Source organism: Engraulis encrasicolus, chromosome 19, assembly GCF_034702125.1.
Source record: "Engraulis encrasicolus isolate BLACKSEA-1 chromosome 19, IST_EnEncr_1.0, whole genome shotgun sequence".
Classification (NCBI taxonomy): domain Eukaryota; kingdom Metazoa; phylum Chordata; class Actinopteri; order Clupeiformes; family Engraulidae; genus Engraulis; species Engraulis encrasicolus.
The window spans coordinates 6,510,016-6,528,960 of record NC_085875.1 but is presented as its reverse complement, the minus strand read 5'-3'; the positions used below and the strand labels follow the sequence as shown (position 1 = coordinate 6,528,960).

Below are 18,945 nucleotides of genomic sequence, written 5' to 3'. Positions count from 1 at the left end.
GTGTGCGCAGCTCATTAATTGGCCCAGCTACCTTTGTTTAAGTTCACCCAAGCTGCTGGCTATGTGGAAGGAGTAGACTTGGTCACGGCTGCCAATTGTTCCCGCTGTAGCTGGACAATATGCCCTCTCATGCTCTGCTGCAGGGCTGGAGATGTTTGACGGCAACTCCCCATCCCACTCCCCAGATATTCTCCTCTCTCTCTCTCTCTCTCTCTCTCTCTCTCTCTCTCTCTCTCTCTCTCTCTCTCTCTCTCTCTCTCTGCATCACAATTGATGAAGCAGAACCTGAATGTGACAGGGCGGTTTCTGAGTGCCAGTGGAGTGAGGCAGGGAGAGAGAGAGAGAGAGAGAGAGAGAGAGAGAGAGAGAGAGAGAGAGAGAGAGAGAGAGAGAGAGAGAGAGAGAGAATGAGAAAAAGAGGCAGATCACTAAAGGGAGACAGAGAACAAGACAGAGATGGAGGGGCAGACTAAACTACACAAAGAAGGAAAAAGTGAGCGAGAAACAGAAAGAGAGAACATCTCTAGAAAGAGGAGGGGTAGTAAGAAAGAGAGGGAGAGACAGAGCGACAGACAGACAAACAGACACACAGACAGACAGACAGACAGACAGACAGACAGACAGACAGACAGACAGACAGACAGACAAAGGGGTTCAAACATCCATTCATACATCACCGCTTCCTCTTACCAATCGGAAGTGAGCAGCACTGTAGCGTGTAGTCGTGTTGAAATAAAGCAGAGGAGCTCCTAAAGTAGTATGGGGTCTATTAGGCCACCACTAATGGCAGCCTCTCATTAGACCTGCTGTGTGCCGCGCTCCTTCACCACTAATCTGAAAGTATTCGATAGCTAATGTAAAGGCATTATGACTGCCGTGCGCTTCACCACTAATGTGAAAAATCATCAGTAAACTTTTCAGTGTCATATCAAAACAAAGAGTGTAGAAAACCAATGAGAGAGAGAGTAGAACCAATAGTAAAAGTGTTGCATTGGACTAGGGGTCGACCGATACAGGTTTTTTAATGACCGATGCGATACAGATTTTTTTTCATCACCCTTGACCGATACCCGATATCCGATACCCGATATTTGGGGCCGATATGGGTAAAAAAAAAAGTTAAAAAATGACACATTTTCCAGGTCTCAAGTTAAAAATAAACATTCCTTTAACATTATCAAATTGAGGTAGAACTTGTAACATTTAAACACCCACTCTAACAATCAAGTAATGTCTAACAATCAAGTAATAAAAAAATTAAGTGTCTTGGTGCTTTAAAAAAAAACCCTGAATGACATAAAATAATAAATATTGCGTATCGGCCAAAATCACAGGCGTATCGGCCGATACCGATACACTTAAAATATGCAAATATCGGCCCGATACCGATACCGATATAAATATCGGTCTATCCATACATTGGACTGTAGGGTTGGATCAACTGCAAACTTTACTGTGTGCATCTGAAGGCATTATGGCTGTGGTCCACCACTGTTGTGCATAATGGATGAACCTAATATCATACTGTATTGGTAAGGAACAGATCACAACGTCTTGTAGATATAGCCTAGTTAGTTACAAATCTACGGACACAGAATTGTTTGGGATTTTTTATTTTAGAATTTAACTATGGATGTCATGGATGTCACATGATCTTTCTGGGTGTTAACACCCCCAGAGTATTAAATTACCAATAATTTGCCATTAGAAATTAAGATACGTAAATGGCTCACAAGATCTCTTAAATATTCATGGTTGACAAATAACATCCACTATGGTGCCCAAGAGCTGAAACCAGATACCAGAGGATCCTTTGTTGTAGTTGCATTGTTGACAAACTGAAAGCGTTTTAGGGATTTGGGGGTGTGCAATTTCCTCATGAGGAAATGCGATCCTAAAATAGAGGGCTTACCACATTAGGATATTTTGGAATAAATCATTTATTCAGTGCAATTGGTTCCAATATCGGGATCTTGGCAAAGTCGAGACAGGTGTACAAATGAAAGTGACTGGCTTTTTCATGGGCTTTGTGGCTTTATTTTGATTTTATCTCTTAATTGTCTATGTCTGCCCATTGAAGACTTAATCTTATAAAATCGCGATCTTTTCTGTGAACCTTTGTCTGCCATTACATCAAAGTTATGCAATGTGGGCTTGACATTTTAGGAAATCACTAAAAGCGCATTTTGTGAACTGAACAGCACAAGTGAGGTCATTCAAAATTAAATATGGAGACTTTGCATCTTGCAAATGCAATTTACATCTTTTCCAGCTGACATAACTCCCCTACCACTTTATTTTTTTTCACAATTTTCATATCACTTTCATTCCGTTGTCTCCATTTCTCTTTCTATTTCTCTCACTCTCTCTGTTACTCCTGAATCTTCATATTATGCACTGCTCCAGCAGGGACCTATGGGCCACATGTGCCAATAGTGCCCCTCTTTCTACCCCACTGAGACATGCCTGTCAGCATTGGGTCCCCTGCATTGCCCTCGTGAGATTATCCTGGCACGAGTTCCTGTGCAAAATGGTCTGACCTCTCCTCAACCTGCGCTCACTTCTCTGCCACCTACAGAGTTAAATTCAGTACCTATAGCGTTGATCATACTCTCCAAGTGTTAAATGAACACTGTGAATGTGACTATGCAGCACTGACAGTTTTGTCAGGGGGGTTTGGGTGTCCCAGCTGACTCCCTGAACGACTTCCATTCCATCATCAGAGCAGAGAGCGGAGTAAATTTTCCATAAAGCGTGACAAATTTGGAAGAGGTTGACAACGCCTGAAAGATTTGTTCAGCACGCTCTCTCTTGCTGATGGAGCAAGGTTGAAGTGTAGGGTCTGTTTTAGGCAGCGAGCTATGAATAGATTAGGAGTGGAGAGAGAACAGTTGCTTTCGCGATATGCACAAGTGGCAGAGGGGCTCATCTGCTAAACTCTGAAGCGAAATGAAGTTATGCTTTCCAGCTCACTCCCCCTCTTCACGGGGCACTTGGCTCTCTGCCTGTTTAATTAAACTTTTACGTTTCTCTGTTCGTCTCTAAGTCCCACTTTGCCAAGCGTCCCAAGGAGGACATTGCCTTGATGTTGTTGCACATCAGTTACACGTGTGAACGTGAAAGGCAGTCCGAGTGGTTATTGTGAGGACATGCAACATTAAAACGCATGGGATGAAATGTATTGGCATATAACCTAGCATCATTGTGCACTGTCAGGTGGGGGTGTGCAAAAAAATCGTCAATGCAATGCATTGCGATACTTATTTTCGCGATATACGCCCTACCTGACCATGGTGGGTCTTGACTTGATAATTAAACTTTTGACTTTTGTGCATGGCCCATGCCTTAACCATCAACCAATGGTTGTCTGATTCATAGTATGGTGCTGGTTTTGTACACAGCATGTGATTTAAAAAAATACTACACCTAATAGGCTACCAGTGTTTTAAATGCTGCCAGAAAAGTGCCACTGAATGGTTTTAGTTGTTGTTACAGCCATTTTCTATGTTTTAAGTAAAATGTTTATTTCTGCAGATAGATTGTGTATTTGGACTTAATATTTTGCAGGATTTAAGTTTATTTAATAGCTCAGGAATTATTATTAGTATGGATATTTAGTGTTATACGAATTAATTTCAGTAATGTAGAAGTTAACCTAGATACTACATACTGTGATGCATTTTGATTGGCTGCTGATTTTATTATAAAACAGTTAGGACGCATGAAGATCATCAATAGAGAAGTCACAAACCCTAGGAGCATCACAGTCTTTTGACCGTCACATTTCAGTTAGTTATTTAGATAGGAGGAGTTAGGATTCATCTTTTGTTTTGTATGATTTTAAGTTACAGTAAAGAAAGACATCAAACTTAAGTTTTGGATTCCAGACTTTTGTTTCTGTTTTGTAAGGCCCGACCGATATATCGGCCCCACCGATATATCAGGCCGATATTTAGCATTTTTTGGATATCAGTATCGGCCATACTTTCAATAAATTTTCACCGATAAGTTTGTATAGCTTTCACAACAACTTTTGCAGCCGTTTCGTTCTGAATGCATCTTATATTCTGCTCTCCCCACTCTGAGTCCATGAGAGTTTGTTATCATAACTAAATATATGTGTATACGTATATAATAATAATTACTTATATTTCATTGCATTTAATTAATAATTTTATTATGAACAATATTTCTATTTATCGGTTGCACATATCGGTTATCGGCCTCCCATTTTCATAAATATCGGTATCGGTATCGGCCCTGAAAAAAACATATCGGTCGGGCCCTACTGTTTTGTGTCACGGCCGAAAGTACTCAGAGGTTCATGGCTAGTGAGTCACCTGCACTCACAGTTGTTCTTGCTGATTCCTGGCAAGCTTGCCTCATTGAAAGAGGAACTTCAGTTGTCACTCGCCAAGCTGAGCCTTTTTATGTTGCTCAAGTGGAAATGCTGTTAATTGAACGTGAAGTACTGTAATTCCTGTTAGCAAGCTTTACAACCCCCCAACTCCTCCACCCTCCTAGTTCTACCTCCTCACCAAAATAATAACCCCCCAGCACTTCCAGAAGCTGAGTCACTGAAGCATGTGTGGCTGTGCTCTGTCTTTCATGTCATCATCCAGCAGGGATGTCAGACAATCTGTAACACAAGGGCCTGATGGGCTTACCTCCTCTGTCATCTCTCTCTCTCTCTCTCTCTCTCTCTCTCTCTCTCTCTCTCTCTCTCTCTCTCTCTGTCTCTCTCTGGATCCGGGCCAGAAGAATTGACATCCGCATGATCCCATTCACTCAATGCTGATCTTTTTTTTTCATTTTTGGCTTAGAGAGAGAGAGAGAGAGAGAGAGAGAGAGAGAGAGAGAGAGAGAGAGAGAGAGAGAGAGAGAGAGAGAGCAGGCTTTGTAACTGCCAATTTTGTGAACTCGTGCATAATCAGGTTGCGTGTGTGTGTGTGTGTGTGTGTGTGTGTGTGTGTGTGTGTGTGTGTGTGTGTGTGTGTGTGTGTGTGTGTGTGTGTGTGTGTGCGTGTGTGTGTGTGTGTGATATACCACACCATTCATAACGACAAGTTCCTGCAATCAAAGAATTTACATGAGTTTGAGCCATTTCACTCCATTTCGCTTCCCCTCTCTTGCCTCTTGCATTCAGCTGTCGGTCAATATGATTGTCATATCACAACTCATTTGCGGACAAGTCTGAGTGATTCTGGCTAATAGTTGCTTCACACGCTGATGTCAATAACATGGCAGAAACTCTCTCTCTTTCTCTCTCTCTCTCTCCCTCTGTCTCTCTGTCCCCCCATCTCTCTGTCCCCCATCTCTCTCTCTCTCTCTCTCTCTCTCTCTCTCTCTGTCTCTCTCTCTCTCTCTCTCTCTCTCTCTCTCTCTCTCTCTCTCTCTCTCTCTCTGTCATGTGGAGAATATTATTTTCCTCTGTTGTGGGGGAATGTTTGCTTTGTATCCTCCACCACTCGCTGCAGGTGGAGTTGAAGGTCGCTCTTGCGTGAAATTGCACCCCGGCCCCCTTCTTCGCCTGCCCGTCAAAAAGCCCAGCTTCTGGGCACCCCAGATTCTGTCGGGGCTGCCTGCAGCAGGATTTGCATCATATTCACATTCGAATGTGTCTGGTCTTGTGTGTTTCTTGTGTGCCTGACCTGTGTGCAGAGGTGTGTGTGTGTGTGTGTGTGTGTGTGTGTGTGTGTGTGTGTGTGTGTGTGTGTGTGTGTGTGTGTGTGTGTGTGTGTGTGTGTGTGTGTGTGTGTGTGTGTGTGTGAGGGAGGGAGGGAGAGAGAGAGGGAGAAAGAGAGAGAGAGAGAGATGGAGAGATACTGAGAGAGAGAGGGATGGAGGCAGGCGTACTGGCACGGATGGATCCAGTAACTACTGCAGACATTCTCAAGTGTGACCACTAATTTCAAGGGCAGAGGTGAGCTGCACCAAAAACACTGCACTGCTTAGTACGATGCAGTCACTATGAAATGCAAACTTCACTTCTTCCCAACTCTGTGCTGAAACTTTGAGCTATTTACGGTCTAGTTTTCGACACTTTTTAAGTTTGTATAAGAACCAAATCAGTTTGAAAGTTTGACTGATTATTTGACTGATATTTCACAACGTTCCACCAGGTTGGACAGACTCAGTGGGGAAGCATCTAAAATGCTAACGTTACTTCTTTGCATCTCTGAAGTAAGCTTAAGCTGAAAATTTTAGCTATTTCAGCTGATCAAGTTAGAAGAAAAAGAACTTGACCTTGGAATGGTGTGAACCTTCACAGAGTAATTTGATGACTGAATAGAAGGCTGGCAGACAGATAGCAGTGAATGCAAGAGAGATGGAAATAGTCTCAAAGAGGCTTGGAATGTATTTTTGTTTGAATAGATTTCGAAAAGCAAAAATGAATAAATGTCCTTTCATGCCATTGACGTGCTGCATCCCCAGATACCCCATACCATACACTTCCCTTTCAAATCTGCAAAGGCTCAGGGTTCTTTTAATTTTCTCAAATGGAGTCATTGGATAAGCATTTGCATAATTCAGGTTCAGTCTTTAGTTAAGGGTTAGATTGATTTACTTGAGGATTATGAAAGCTTTCATGTTAACATGTGTGCAAATTAAATTCAATTAAATTCAAACTTTAGGTTTGAAATGCAACACTCCATCTACCAGTGGAAGTTACATTAATAAAGACCATTTAAATTGAGTGATATCTGTATGTCTTGACCAGGTTGATTAGATGACTTGGTGGAGGCCATAACCATTTTTTCCTCTTTTCAGAGACCCATAATGGGGGCCCCCCATGGGTAAGTCATACAATAGAATGGTAGCCTATTTGTTTGTCTTACAGTTTCTCAAAATGATGACATAATATATGTTCAGGACTGACTGAAGTAATGACAATTATGCCAACCAAACAGCAGAGTATGAAAAAGAGGGCCGTAAAGAACTAATTGGAGAGAGTACCCCATAAACATGCAACCACTGTAAATGAACCACCAGCTGTTCAGTATTTACAAGAGTATGTAGCCAGGTGCCATTTGAAAGAGAGTGTTAGCGTGTCTTTTATTGCGCAGGTACTTTCTGCTCAGCGAAGGAAACAAACAACTAAAACACAAATAAATACATACAGTACTGTACAGTACTTCCCCATAACTATGACCAAGATCTGTGGTCTGTCTATTCCTCTCTCTGGAGAAGTACAGATTACCAAAGTCCTCTATACGCCTCTGTGTTGTGTTAAGTTACTTTCTACTGTTATCTTGAGTATGCTGTTCTTTGAACCTACTGGCAGAACAGTTTCCCAAAACTCATGCGATGTGAGTGAAAAGAATCCTAAGTCCTGTAGACACACACACTGCCAAACAGTTTTGAGCAAATGTTTGAAACGTTTGATGCACCTACAGTGCAGCCTTTTGTGTTCAAAAAGGATGACAAAGAGGAAGACAATTGAATTAATACATACAGTGGGCTTCAACATTTATTTTGACTGCAAGCAGTAGGAATCCTTTTGCAAACCCAACGTAATTGCAACAAACACCATGGTTGGATTCCGAATACATGACTGTTCTTTTAGTCTGCTGCTTAGAAACACATTGTAACCTGATGGGATATGTATTTCTGTGTGCTGGTGTCAGTGTGTGAAGAATACTGAGGCAGAATGGTCAATGAGATGTACTCTTTTGTCTTTTTTTTGCTGTGCTGTCACAACAAGCTTGTGAATGGGAGTTTGATCTCGCAGTGATCCCATTGAAAACAATTTCTTTGAAGTGAGATCAGCACTGTATAGCAATAGCTCTGTATACTGTCCTGTATTTTTCATTTTTCATGGATAGTCTACCTGATTTCTTGTATGAAGAAATAGTTAAGATCGAGGTTGAGGGCTAGTCTGACCTGATTATTAGCACCATATTAGCAGATTGGCTAGATGCCACTTGACTCTATGCAACATTCTAGGGCTGCACGATATCAGAAAAATATGCAATACACGATATCATGACTGTAAACCGCGATATCAATATTTCTCGTGATATTTAATATATACATATATTTTCCCCTCTCTACTTGCCAATCTACACTTTATCATGTATAAAACAACTTGGAGCAATGTGTTATTTCCAACATTATTTTTATGAGGAGAAAAAAAAAACATGGCCAATATACAGCATCTACTTAAAGGGACACTGTGTGAGATTTTTAGTTGTTTATTTCCAGAATTCATGCTGCTCATTCACTAATGTTAACTTTTTCATGAATACTTACCACCACCATCAAATTCTAAGTATTCATTATGACTGGAAAAATTGCACTTGTCATACATGAAAAGGGGGATCTTCTCCATGGTCCGCCATTTTGAATTTCCTAAAATTGCCATTTTTAGCTGCAAAAATTACTGTTATTGGACCATACTAGAAAATATTTGTTTATTACTTAGTAAACTTTCATGTAAAGATCAAATTTAGCAATACAGCCCAGTTTCAGTGAGCAGCATAGTTGCAGTACCTTTTTTGACCATTTCCTGCACACTGTCCCTTTAAAATGCCAATGTTTTAAATATATATTTTTTAACCTTTTCACCAAATTTGCTGTTATTAAAAATGTAAAACTTTTTGCGATACGTGCATAACTTTTGTGATACTTGTATCGTAAGCCGTGATATCGTCGCGATAACGATACATTTTCGATTTATCGTGCAGCCCTACTACATTCAAATTAATGCATTTGGTCTTTTGCACTTTTGCATCATCTGAACAAACAATGATTTTGAGGTGATCATTTGGTTGCCCAAAGACCACGTTGTTGTATGAAGTCAAATCAAGTGGCAGAAAGACTAGAGTTCACAGTGACTAGCCTTCACAGTTTGTACAAAATGTTATTTAAATTTAATACAGTCATGCATCGCAGAAGTGCTCTACATATTTTCCTACCAGTTAGTGGTGTCAACAATAATCGATTCGGCAATGCATCGCAATGCGGGGCAGGGCAATTCAATTCAATGCGGCCAGTGCCATAATCGATGCAGCATATTTTTTCAAGTTTCAATTACTTCCGTGAATATTTCCGGAGCAAATGAATGTTAAATTAAATAAAAGCACTTCAAAGCATTGAACACTTTAAGACTGATACAGAAAACAGCCAATAAAATGCTGTTCAGTATCTGACTGCTTGTATTGCCTCATCATGACAGGTGAAAAATTTGCTTTGCTCTCAGAAATGTAATGCATTGCAATGCATCGTAGAATCGAATCGAATCAAATCGAATCGCTCCCCCCCCGAATCGTAATTGAATCGAATCGTGAGGGCAGTGCCATTGATGCACACCACTACTAACAGTCCACAGAGGTCCTTGTGCATAAACCTCCTGTAATGCAGGTGAAGCATGTGAACTTGATCCAAGAATGAATAATCACTGCACCTCTCATATTATGTATGGTATTTTATTGTATGATGATGTTCTTATTTTATTTATTCATGATGTGTTTTTATATTTTTACAACTATATTTATGGTCATTTTAACCTTTTATTGACCACTGCACTTTATGTCTGTCCTGTGGTATCTGTTGTTGCTGTCTATATGTGCTTATGACTTGCTGCACACCTAATCGCCCCTTCTGGGGACAATAAAGTTGAAAAGTTGAAGTTGAAGTTGATTAATTACAGTGACCAGTGTTTAGAATTGTCTATTCATTCACTCTTCTTTTGCTCAAATATGGCCCATTCATAATATTGTGGTTGGATTTCTCGTTGTATAGAATGGCTGAACTTTAAAGAAGAATAGCAGGGACTTCTTCTTCAGGACATAGGCTTATCTGAAGCTACTGTAAGGCGTTATCTGAGCCTATCTCAGTGAAATATCAGGGTGCACCCTTAGGCAATATGTCTGCCTCTACCTTGCTCGCTGCCTTTATGCAGAAGCCACTTGTTAATCCTGACACTTTCATGATGCCTTTCACCATCCTAGCTGTCACCATTCTGATGACTGCGGGGTAATATATAAAAAAGTCCATCTATTCACTCTTCCTTTTATCATCGAATACCCATCAGCCCATTACCTGTGTGTGTGTGTGTGTATGTGTGTGTGTGTGTGTGTGTGAGAGAGAGAGAGAGAGAGAGAGAGAGAGAGAGAGAGAGAGAGAGAGAGAGAGAGAGAGAGAGAGAGAGAGAGAGGCAGACAGACATACATACAGACAGACAGACAGACAGACAGACAGACAGATGATAGAGAGAGAGATGGACAGACAGACAGACCTAGTGAATAGTCATTTGCTGGGAAGGGCACTGGATTAACTGATAGACTGACAATATGTCCTAGGAGAATTGAGTGAGGCTAGTTAAATTATTCTAATGTGGGTAGGTGTTTGCTGTGGTGAATGCTCTGTCTGGATTTGTGTGTGTGTGTGTGTGTGTGTGTGTGTGTGTGTGTGTGTGTGTGTGTGTGTGTGTGTGTGTGTGTGTGTGTGTGTGTGTGTGTGTGTGTGTGTGTGTGTGTGTGCGCGCGCATGTTTGCATGCGTGCGTTCATGCTTCTGTGTCTGTGTGTGTGTGTGTCAGGACTAGGTTGGAGTAGTGTTTGAGAGTGTGAAGTTCATTTCAGAGTGTAAGGTTCATTCTAAGCAGTAAGTTAAACATGACGGAATACACCATGTTGTTGTTCTCAGGGCAGGCAGGCTGTTTCTATCCATTTACTGAGTTATTCAAATGCCCTTTGGTGAACCGGTTACGTCAGGCATTATGGATGACTGTGGGTAGCAGTTTCTAACTGCCAGGGATTTATGTCATTTTCAACACTGAAGGCCTCATTTCCCCTGCTGTGGAAAAGACTGTCAATTTCCACTAAGACTTTTTTGCAGACACCATTTCCGTTTTTTTTTTGTAATGAAAATGAGATAAGACTATGTCAGTGACTGCTCAGCATGGCGAGACATTTCTGCGCAGTGATTGTAATTACAGGAAAATGGATGATGTCTATAACTGTGGCTGCTGGAGATAGCGTTTGTCCTTTCAAGCAAGAGCTCAGACACAGGGGCGGAGCTATAGGGGGGGCGAGCAGGGCACTTGCCCCTGGGCCCAGGGCCCTGGCGTATTGATAGTTGGGGCCCTATTGTAAGCTTAGCAGGCTGTATGGGGGGCCGTATCGGTGTTTTGCCCCAGGGCCCTGTATACATTTGTTCCACCACTGCTCAGACATCTAGTTAAAATGTGGTGCAAGGTCCCATATAACTTTACCTCACATCGATCTTCTTTTTTTTTGCTGTTTGAAGCTGGAAAGACAGCAACATTCCCCCTAAATATAGTTACTACTTAATATTAGTGTATCATGGACTAATGTCCCTTAAAATTAAACTTAAACATTACAATGGCAGCAGCGCAAGGCAGAAGATCAATGTGATTAATTACAGTAATATCATTTATCTCTCAGGAGCATATGTCCAAAGGATTTTGGTCATCAATCCTCTGGCTGGCTGGTCAGCAATGTATTGAATTAGTTCAATTATTATTCATTTTTGATATTTTTGTTTTTTATGCTTTAAAAGATTGAGAAAATGTCTGAATCACAAACTGAAAATAATAATAATGACGTAGTGGTATTATATGAAACTTAAAAAAAACTTGCAAACAAAAAGAAAAACCTGCAAACAAAGACCTTTAAGATATGCGGGCCCCCAACACTTTCTGAATCACAAAGTTGGAAGTTTTTTAAAGTCATTCAAATTATGCTTCCAACTCTTCTCTGGAACCTCCAGACCGACAAGACATCAGACAGAATTCAGAGTTGGATGTTATTACCTCCTAATACTCTCTCATCAAAGAGGGAAATATAGAAACATTTTGGTTATTTTTTTCATTATTGTCTATTGTTGTTGTAATTTAATCTATTCTTGTATCTTGTTATTGTAATATCTTGCACTCTGTGCAAAGATTTACAATGCAGAGATAAATCAACTGAACAATGTCCCCTGAATCCATAATCTCATGCAATCTACCTTGTAATAATGCAGTTGTATTGTTGGTCAAAGAAATGACAAAACAAGCCTACATTAATGGCAATTCCCTGAAGCTCAGAGTTTTAAACAATAGAGCATCACAATAATTGTACATACCGGTAAGAGAAAATGCTGCGTTACCATAATCACACTATATTATACTGTGTGAGTTTATATCGCTTTGGCTTAAATGGCAGGCATTTCTCAACATGGTGGGGAAAAAAACAGTAAGGGGAAGTTTTAAATTGCAAGCAGTTGTCGAGATGAAGAACGGTATGAAGAAGAAGAAAAGGTGTTAACCCATTGATGCCTGATGTTGCATTGCACATGAGATTTGACACAACTTTATTAAAAATCTCTGTTTGTTTGAGATGAATGAACACATTCTAATGAAAGATGAGGGTCTTTGCGTTTAAATACTGCTTTGTGAATATTTGTATGTGCTTCAGAAGCTGAGATATTTAGATTTTTATAGGCTGAGGGCAGCTTTTCTTAAAAAGGGTTCAGGCATTCAGCACCCTTTTTGCAGGTGCTTTTAGGCGTCAATGGGTTAAATGCAAGAGGCGACTAAAGCCTGGGAGGGAGGGAGGAAGGGATAGTGAAGCAACCGTCTTCTCTTTCCTTGGCAGTGCATGGCCCGCCCCTGTAGTGTAGGCCTTTACATCTGCCCAGGGCTGAACTGGGAGAGAAATATGGCCCGGGCACTTTTGGGTTAAAGGGGCCCCATAATTAGTGATGCAGAACTGACTCACTGGTGGGCCCCTATTTTCAGACATGTAAAATATGGGGCCCACGAGGGTGCAGGGCCCACAGGGAAATGCCCAATATGCCAGATGGCCAGTCCAGTCCTGCATCTGTCCTACCACACTGGAATAAAACTACATGTACATCCCTGTTCCCTTCCGTTGTTGCCAACGTAACGCTTGGTCTTGTCTTATCTCTCCCGCTAGCTAAGTATATTCAGTATTCCCTCTGGTTTTGGGATGTGTCGGCTCAGCATTGCATGTCTTGGCACTTTATGCCATATTTTAAAAATCCCCTCAATGCTGTGTGTGTGTGTGTGTGTGTGTGTGTGTGTGTGTGTGTGTGTGTGTGTGTGTGTGTGTGTGTGTGTGTGTGTGTGTGTGTGTGTGTGTGTGTGTGTGTGTGTGCGTGTGTGTGTGTGTGTGTTCATATGCTACTAAGAGCTTTGTCATGTCTACACAGCATCTTCTTAACGCAAATGTTGTTTCACACACACACACACACACACACACACACACACACACACACACACACACACACACACACACACACACACACACACACACACACACACACACACACACACTCTCTCTCTCCCTCTCTCTCTGTCTCTCTCCCCTCTCTCTCTCTCTCTCTCTCTCTTTCTCTCTCGCTCTCTCGCTCTCTCTGTCTCTCTCTCCTCCCCACACACAGAAAGAAAACATCTGCTTCTCAAACTGGCTGGTCAGTCAGTATTTCACCTCCCCGATATGCCTTTCAGAATTATTCATGTAAATCTGTGAACAAAAATAGCCCAGCCAGCCGCGCTGCTCGCAACGCCCTCCCTCTGTGGGTTCAGTTGTGTGTTGTCCATAGCCAGTGCTTCTGACCATAGAACACAGATCTTTGTTATCAGCGATGTGATGTGAACAGTAATGCATTGCTAATTTGCTGCCTTTTTGGTGTGTGTGTGTGTGTGTGTGTGTGTGTGTGTGTGTGTGTGTGTGTGTGTGTGTGTGTGTGTGTGTGTGTGTGTGTGCGCGTGCGTTTGCGTGCGTGCGTGTGTGGAGGGGTGCAATATTGTCGCTGGACATTTTGCTCCTCTAAACTGCCACCCCGTAATTTCACTGGGCGTGGTGGTTGGGGGGATGGGGTGCAGTTAATTGGCGCTGAATGGTTTTCGGCCCTCTAAATTTGTACCCCGTTTGGAACTTCCCTGGGCAGTAGAGGAGTCAGGGAGTTTGACCTGCAGGAAGGATGACGGACAGGAAGAGTAATGAATCTTTTATTGTTCAAGGAACACTGACTGTGAAGATATTTAAAAATGAAACGTTTCTCAGTGGCTCGCGTCGCATTTGCATTCAGGGCAGCTGGCCAAGTCATATCATCACCCTCCTGTCCTGTGCCCCTGTCCTCCTTGTCCCCCTTGTCCCCCTGTCCCCCTGTCCTCTCCAGGTGCTTAGTGGGGGGGGGTCTGCTTTGTGGACCTGTGTTTAAGTTACTGCTGCTCGGAGGAGGTGTGTGTGTTTGCGTGTGTGTTTGCGTGTGTGTGTGTGTGTGTGTGTGTGTGTGTGTGTGTGTGTGTGTGTGTGTGTGTGTGTGTGTGTGTGTGTGTGTGTGTGTGTGTGTGTGTGTGTGTGTGTGTGGATGTATGCACATGTGGGTACAAATTCACTGTATGTATGGTTTTGTGTGTGTGTGTGTGTGTGTCTGTGTGTGTGTGTGTGTGTGTGTGTGTGTGTGTGTGTGTGTGTGTGTGTGTGTGTGTGTGTGTGTGTGTGTGTGTGTGTGTGTGTGTGCGCGCGCGCGCGTGTGCATGTGTGCACGTGTGCATGGGTGCATGGGTGTGTTTGGTTATAAATGTTGTGTGTGTGTGTGTGTGTGTGTGTGTGTGTGTGTGTGCGTGTGTGTGACCACACTACAGTAACCGCACTCACTCTCAAAAACTGGTCACGCTCTAGATGAGGGCTTCCTCTACAGTATCTATCTATTTGATGTGCTGATGTAGGCTGTCGAACACCGCAAGGCCCCCCTGAGAGACATGTCTTATTCACTCCTGCCACATAATAACAGAGTCTACCACTTTACAGCACAGTGTACTGTATGCTCAGTGCAGTTATGGGAACAGGTAAGTGTAGGCTATAGGCTACTGAAATGTGCTGCTGGACAGGCATCCAGTCAGTATTTGTCATTGAAAGCACTGTAGCTGAAAGGTTCATCTGGAGTTATCTGTAGTAACTTAGGTGTCTTAGAGACTATATCCATGCAGTGTTTTAGCCTTAGATTTATATAAAAATATATCAAATAAAACATTGCACGTCGTCTGCTTTACCAGCATGTCTGTTCAGCGCGAATATTCAGTAGTTGGACGTGAATTGAATATAGACAGCCATTTCTTGAAGTTTAATAGGATTTTATTGAAAACATCACTAGCTGCAGTGCAGTCGAAATATATCCTTGTGAACTCATTCCTTGATGGGAAAATTAATGACTTCCCCAGAATGTGTTGCAATGTACCTGTCTCTCCATTCACCGCTCTGGCATTCTCTGCAATCATTACATGAAATGAGATGAACAAAATGACTTGCTTCCCAACCCTATCTTATACAAGTCATTATTGCAACTCCATAATAATACACTCTATATGCAGGGCCGGATTAATGCATAGGCTAGATATGGCTCCAGCCTAGGGACCCCAAACTGCCAGGGGGCCCCTAAATGGCCAAAAGTGAAAAATTGCATAATTGTGACAGAATGTAATATTGAAACATTCACGTGTTGTATTGAGTACAGTTGGTAGACAAGTTATCCGTAATTCCTAGTTCATAATTATGACGCTGTGTATGTACATTTGTTGCGAAATCTGCCTTCCGAGGGGGCCCCACAGCAACCTGTAGCCTAGGGGCCCCAGGTCATCTTAATTCGGCCCTGCCTATATGTTCTCACTGGTGATTGCCAGACATGCATTTGTGTATGCACTGCACAAGGGTCAATGATGTTTTTTTTGCGCTCACACATCAGGTGATAGAAACACAGCTAATGCCCATAAATTAGTTAGTAATTGACAATTAGTGCACTGCAGTGAATGTGCTTCTCAGATAATCCACTAAAACAACAACAAAACCATCACATTTATTCCATACAATAGTAGCATTAGCTGTGATTGCTACTACTAAAGTGACATTGACCCACAAGCATGCATGCACATCCATTCTAATGAACTCTCAACAACACCTATGTAATGGCAACAAGTGTTTCACATATCGCTGCTCATGTTGAATGCAGAATCAGGTGTATTTTTTGGGGCGGTGCTTTTTTGCCTTTATTTCGATAGGACAGTGAAGCAATGACAGGAAGCGAGTGGGGAGACAGAGAGACAGGGAAGGGTCGGCAAAGGACCCGAGCAGGAATTAAACCCGGGTCAACCGTGTAGCAGACGAGTGCCCTACCATTAGCGCCACGGTAGAGCCAGAGATTCTTTAAGTATAGAGATATGCCAACATAATAGGTTTCTATGGGCACCTAACGCGACCAGGTTCCGGTCTGCCTAAAGGGCCGTGTCATAATGCTCCAACAATGAATAGAACAGTCCTTAGGTCTGCCTAGGTCTGCCTAAGGGGGGCCATAATAGAACCAGGAAACAATGGGCCAATGGAACCTCTCTCTCTCTCTACTCTCTCTGGTAGAGCCCACAATCAAGTGTATTTGACAGGCGTGCCCAGTTGCATCCTTCAATTGCCAGTCACTGAGTGAAACCCAGTCTCCTCTTGTCGCCTCTCCATCTTCCTTTGTGTCTGACTGTCGGGCCATTTGTTTGTTTGTCCTTTCTCTTTCTGTTTCTCTTTCGGTCTTTGTCTTTTGCTCTCTGTCTTTCGCTCTCTCTTTCGCTCTCTCTTTCAGTCTCTCTCGTGCACGCTCTCTCTCTCTCTCTCTGGTTCTCTCACTCACTCACATGTCTCCTGTTCTTCTCTCACATGCAGGTGTTGCCGAGCATACTGCAGAAGCATTGCTGTATCCTACCTGACAGAAACACAGGTAAGCCTGCAAGGCACCTCCACACATCAACCTCCACACCCACACACACACACACACACACACACACACACACACACACACACACACACACACACACACACACACACACACACACACACACACACACACACACACACACACACACACACACACACACACACACCCTAATGAGGGTTTTTATTTTTTATTTTCCCTCTACTTCTATGCCACATCTGCACATGGGTGGTTGACGTGACGCCTTGTTTTTACGTAACATTGGTTAAAAACCTACAAAACTGTTCTTTTTCCTCTTGAAAACAAATGTAAATGAAAGAAGATGTGATGCATTATGTTTCATATTAGTCTTAGATAGGAAGAAACATTTTTAAGATTTATGTAAAGGTTTATATGTCAAATGTCCTGCAGTGTGACTGTAACATTTATAAAACCTGGAATATAATATACAGTATATATAAATTAACCAACAACATTTTGAGTAAAAAGGGAAATAAATCTGGTGCCACACGGATGTCTATTTTGTGTAATTTTTTTTTTTTTTTTTTTTTTTTTTTTTTTTTTTTTTAGTGCAGTGAGACTAACGGGAAGACGCATGTCGAAACGTTAGTCTCACTGCACTAAAAAATAAATTACACAAAATAGACATCCGTGTGGCACCAGATTTATTTCCCTTTTTGCCTATGTTTTGGTCCTGCTCTGGTTGCACCGGATTGTTAATTTAGAAGCGCGGAGTGCGTATCTCCTTTGTTTAACATTTTGAGTAATTTATGAAGCATTTGGCATGATTGCATAAATATTAACTTTAAAATTAACTTTTTTGCGTTATGCCCTTAAACGTCAACCACCCACATACCTTACATACTCCCTCTATCCTAACCGCTAGTGTACCGTCTCCAGCCACATACAATCATTCTCTTCTCAGTCCCATGTATGACTCTTCTCCTCCCTGGTGAATAGTCTCCCCTCTCCTGCCCTGTACAAACCTCCTCTAACCAGCCTTTTACTCCTACCTCTGCCTTATACACACCTCTGGATATACTCATGAACGGCCATCCGGGTACTTTGCTCTTACATTTGCGTTACGCCCCTTTATGGGTGAAAACAACCCGAATGCCTCATTGACTCACATTCTACATCGGCTAGCCTAAATGAACACATTCCATGCTTCAGCCACGACTGTTTGGCTATATTATTTGAACAGCTGGCAACACAACACGTTTTCGGCATGCTGTGCATGAACAACGCTAGTCTACAGGTCCGTATCTTTCGTTTATTAAACCCCAACATCACCAATTGACTTGCATGGGTTGTTTTCCCCCACAAATGGGCGTAACGCACATGCAAAACGTCACGTCGTTCATGAGTATACCCTATATCCCTCCTCTATCCTGATCCTTCATCTCCTCTCTCCAGCCCTGTGTGAACCTCTCCTCCCCAGTCCTCTACTCTCCCCCTCTCCCTCTCTCCCATCTTCCCGCCTTCCCCACAGCTATACAACTCAGTCTGCCTTGGCTTGGCAGATGGAGATGGCTCGGCATCTGTCTGCCTGGCAGGGCCTAGCAGTTCCCACAGGTCCTAGCAGCAGCGCTTGTGACGACTGCTGTCTGACATGATGTTCGCACTAGAGGGAGAGGTGCCGTTAGCTCTGCGCTTGAATGCCTACACAGTGACGTCCTGCTGCCTGGTGCTGTTGCGTAGTGCAGTGGTTCCCAACCTTTTTCTTAAGGGACCCATGTTTTTACTATTGTAAGCTTTGGTGACCCAACCACGCGAGCGCCCGCACGAGTCACAAGATGCCCTCCGTTTCCTGCGAAAACTTATTTTAGTTATTTTATTCCTCAATTCGTCTTTGGTCAAATATAGAATAAATGTTTAATGTAGCACTTGCAATTTGTTGCGTCTATGCATTTATTAGTTAAATGCTTTGTCTTTTATTCAACATGGGCTATATATATTTAAAACGAAACCCCTTAAAATCAAGAGGGCTTCGTGACCCCCTGTGGATCTTTGGCGACCCATAAGGGAGGTCCCGACCCATAGGTTGGGAACCACTGGCGTAGTGTATTGTGCTGGGGTGTCGAACTCATTTCAGTTCATGGGCCACATACAGCCTGTTTGATCTCAAAGTGGAATTGCAAAGTAGCCCCTTAATGCACGCCGTACCTCCTGTGGCACACTGTAATAGACATTGAAAGGTAACTACCATAGTGCTACA

General features: G+C 42.4%; 1 long non-coding RNA gene across 1 annotated transcript in view; it reads left to right on the top strand.

Annotated features, from left to right (window-relative positions):
• The window catches only part of LOC134469979 (uncharacterized), a 49,309-nt gene that overhangs the window by 4,312 nt on the left and 26,052 nt on the right, over positions 1–18,945 (top strand). The window contains exon 2 of the long non-coding RNA XR_010039103.1: positions 16,679–16,733. This is a non-coding gene — a long non-coding RNA (uncharacterized LOC134469979). The remainder of the gene's footprint in view (positions 1–16,678; positions 16,734–18,945) is intronic.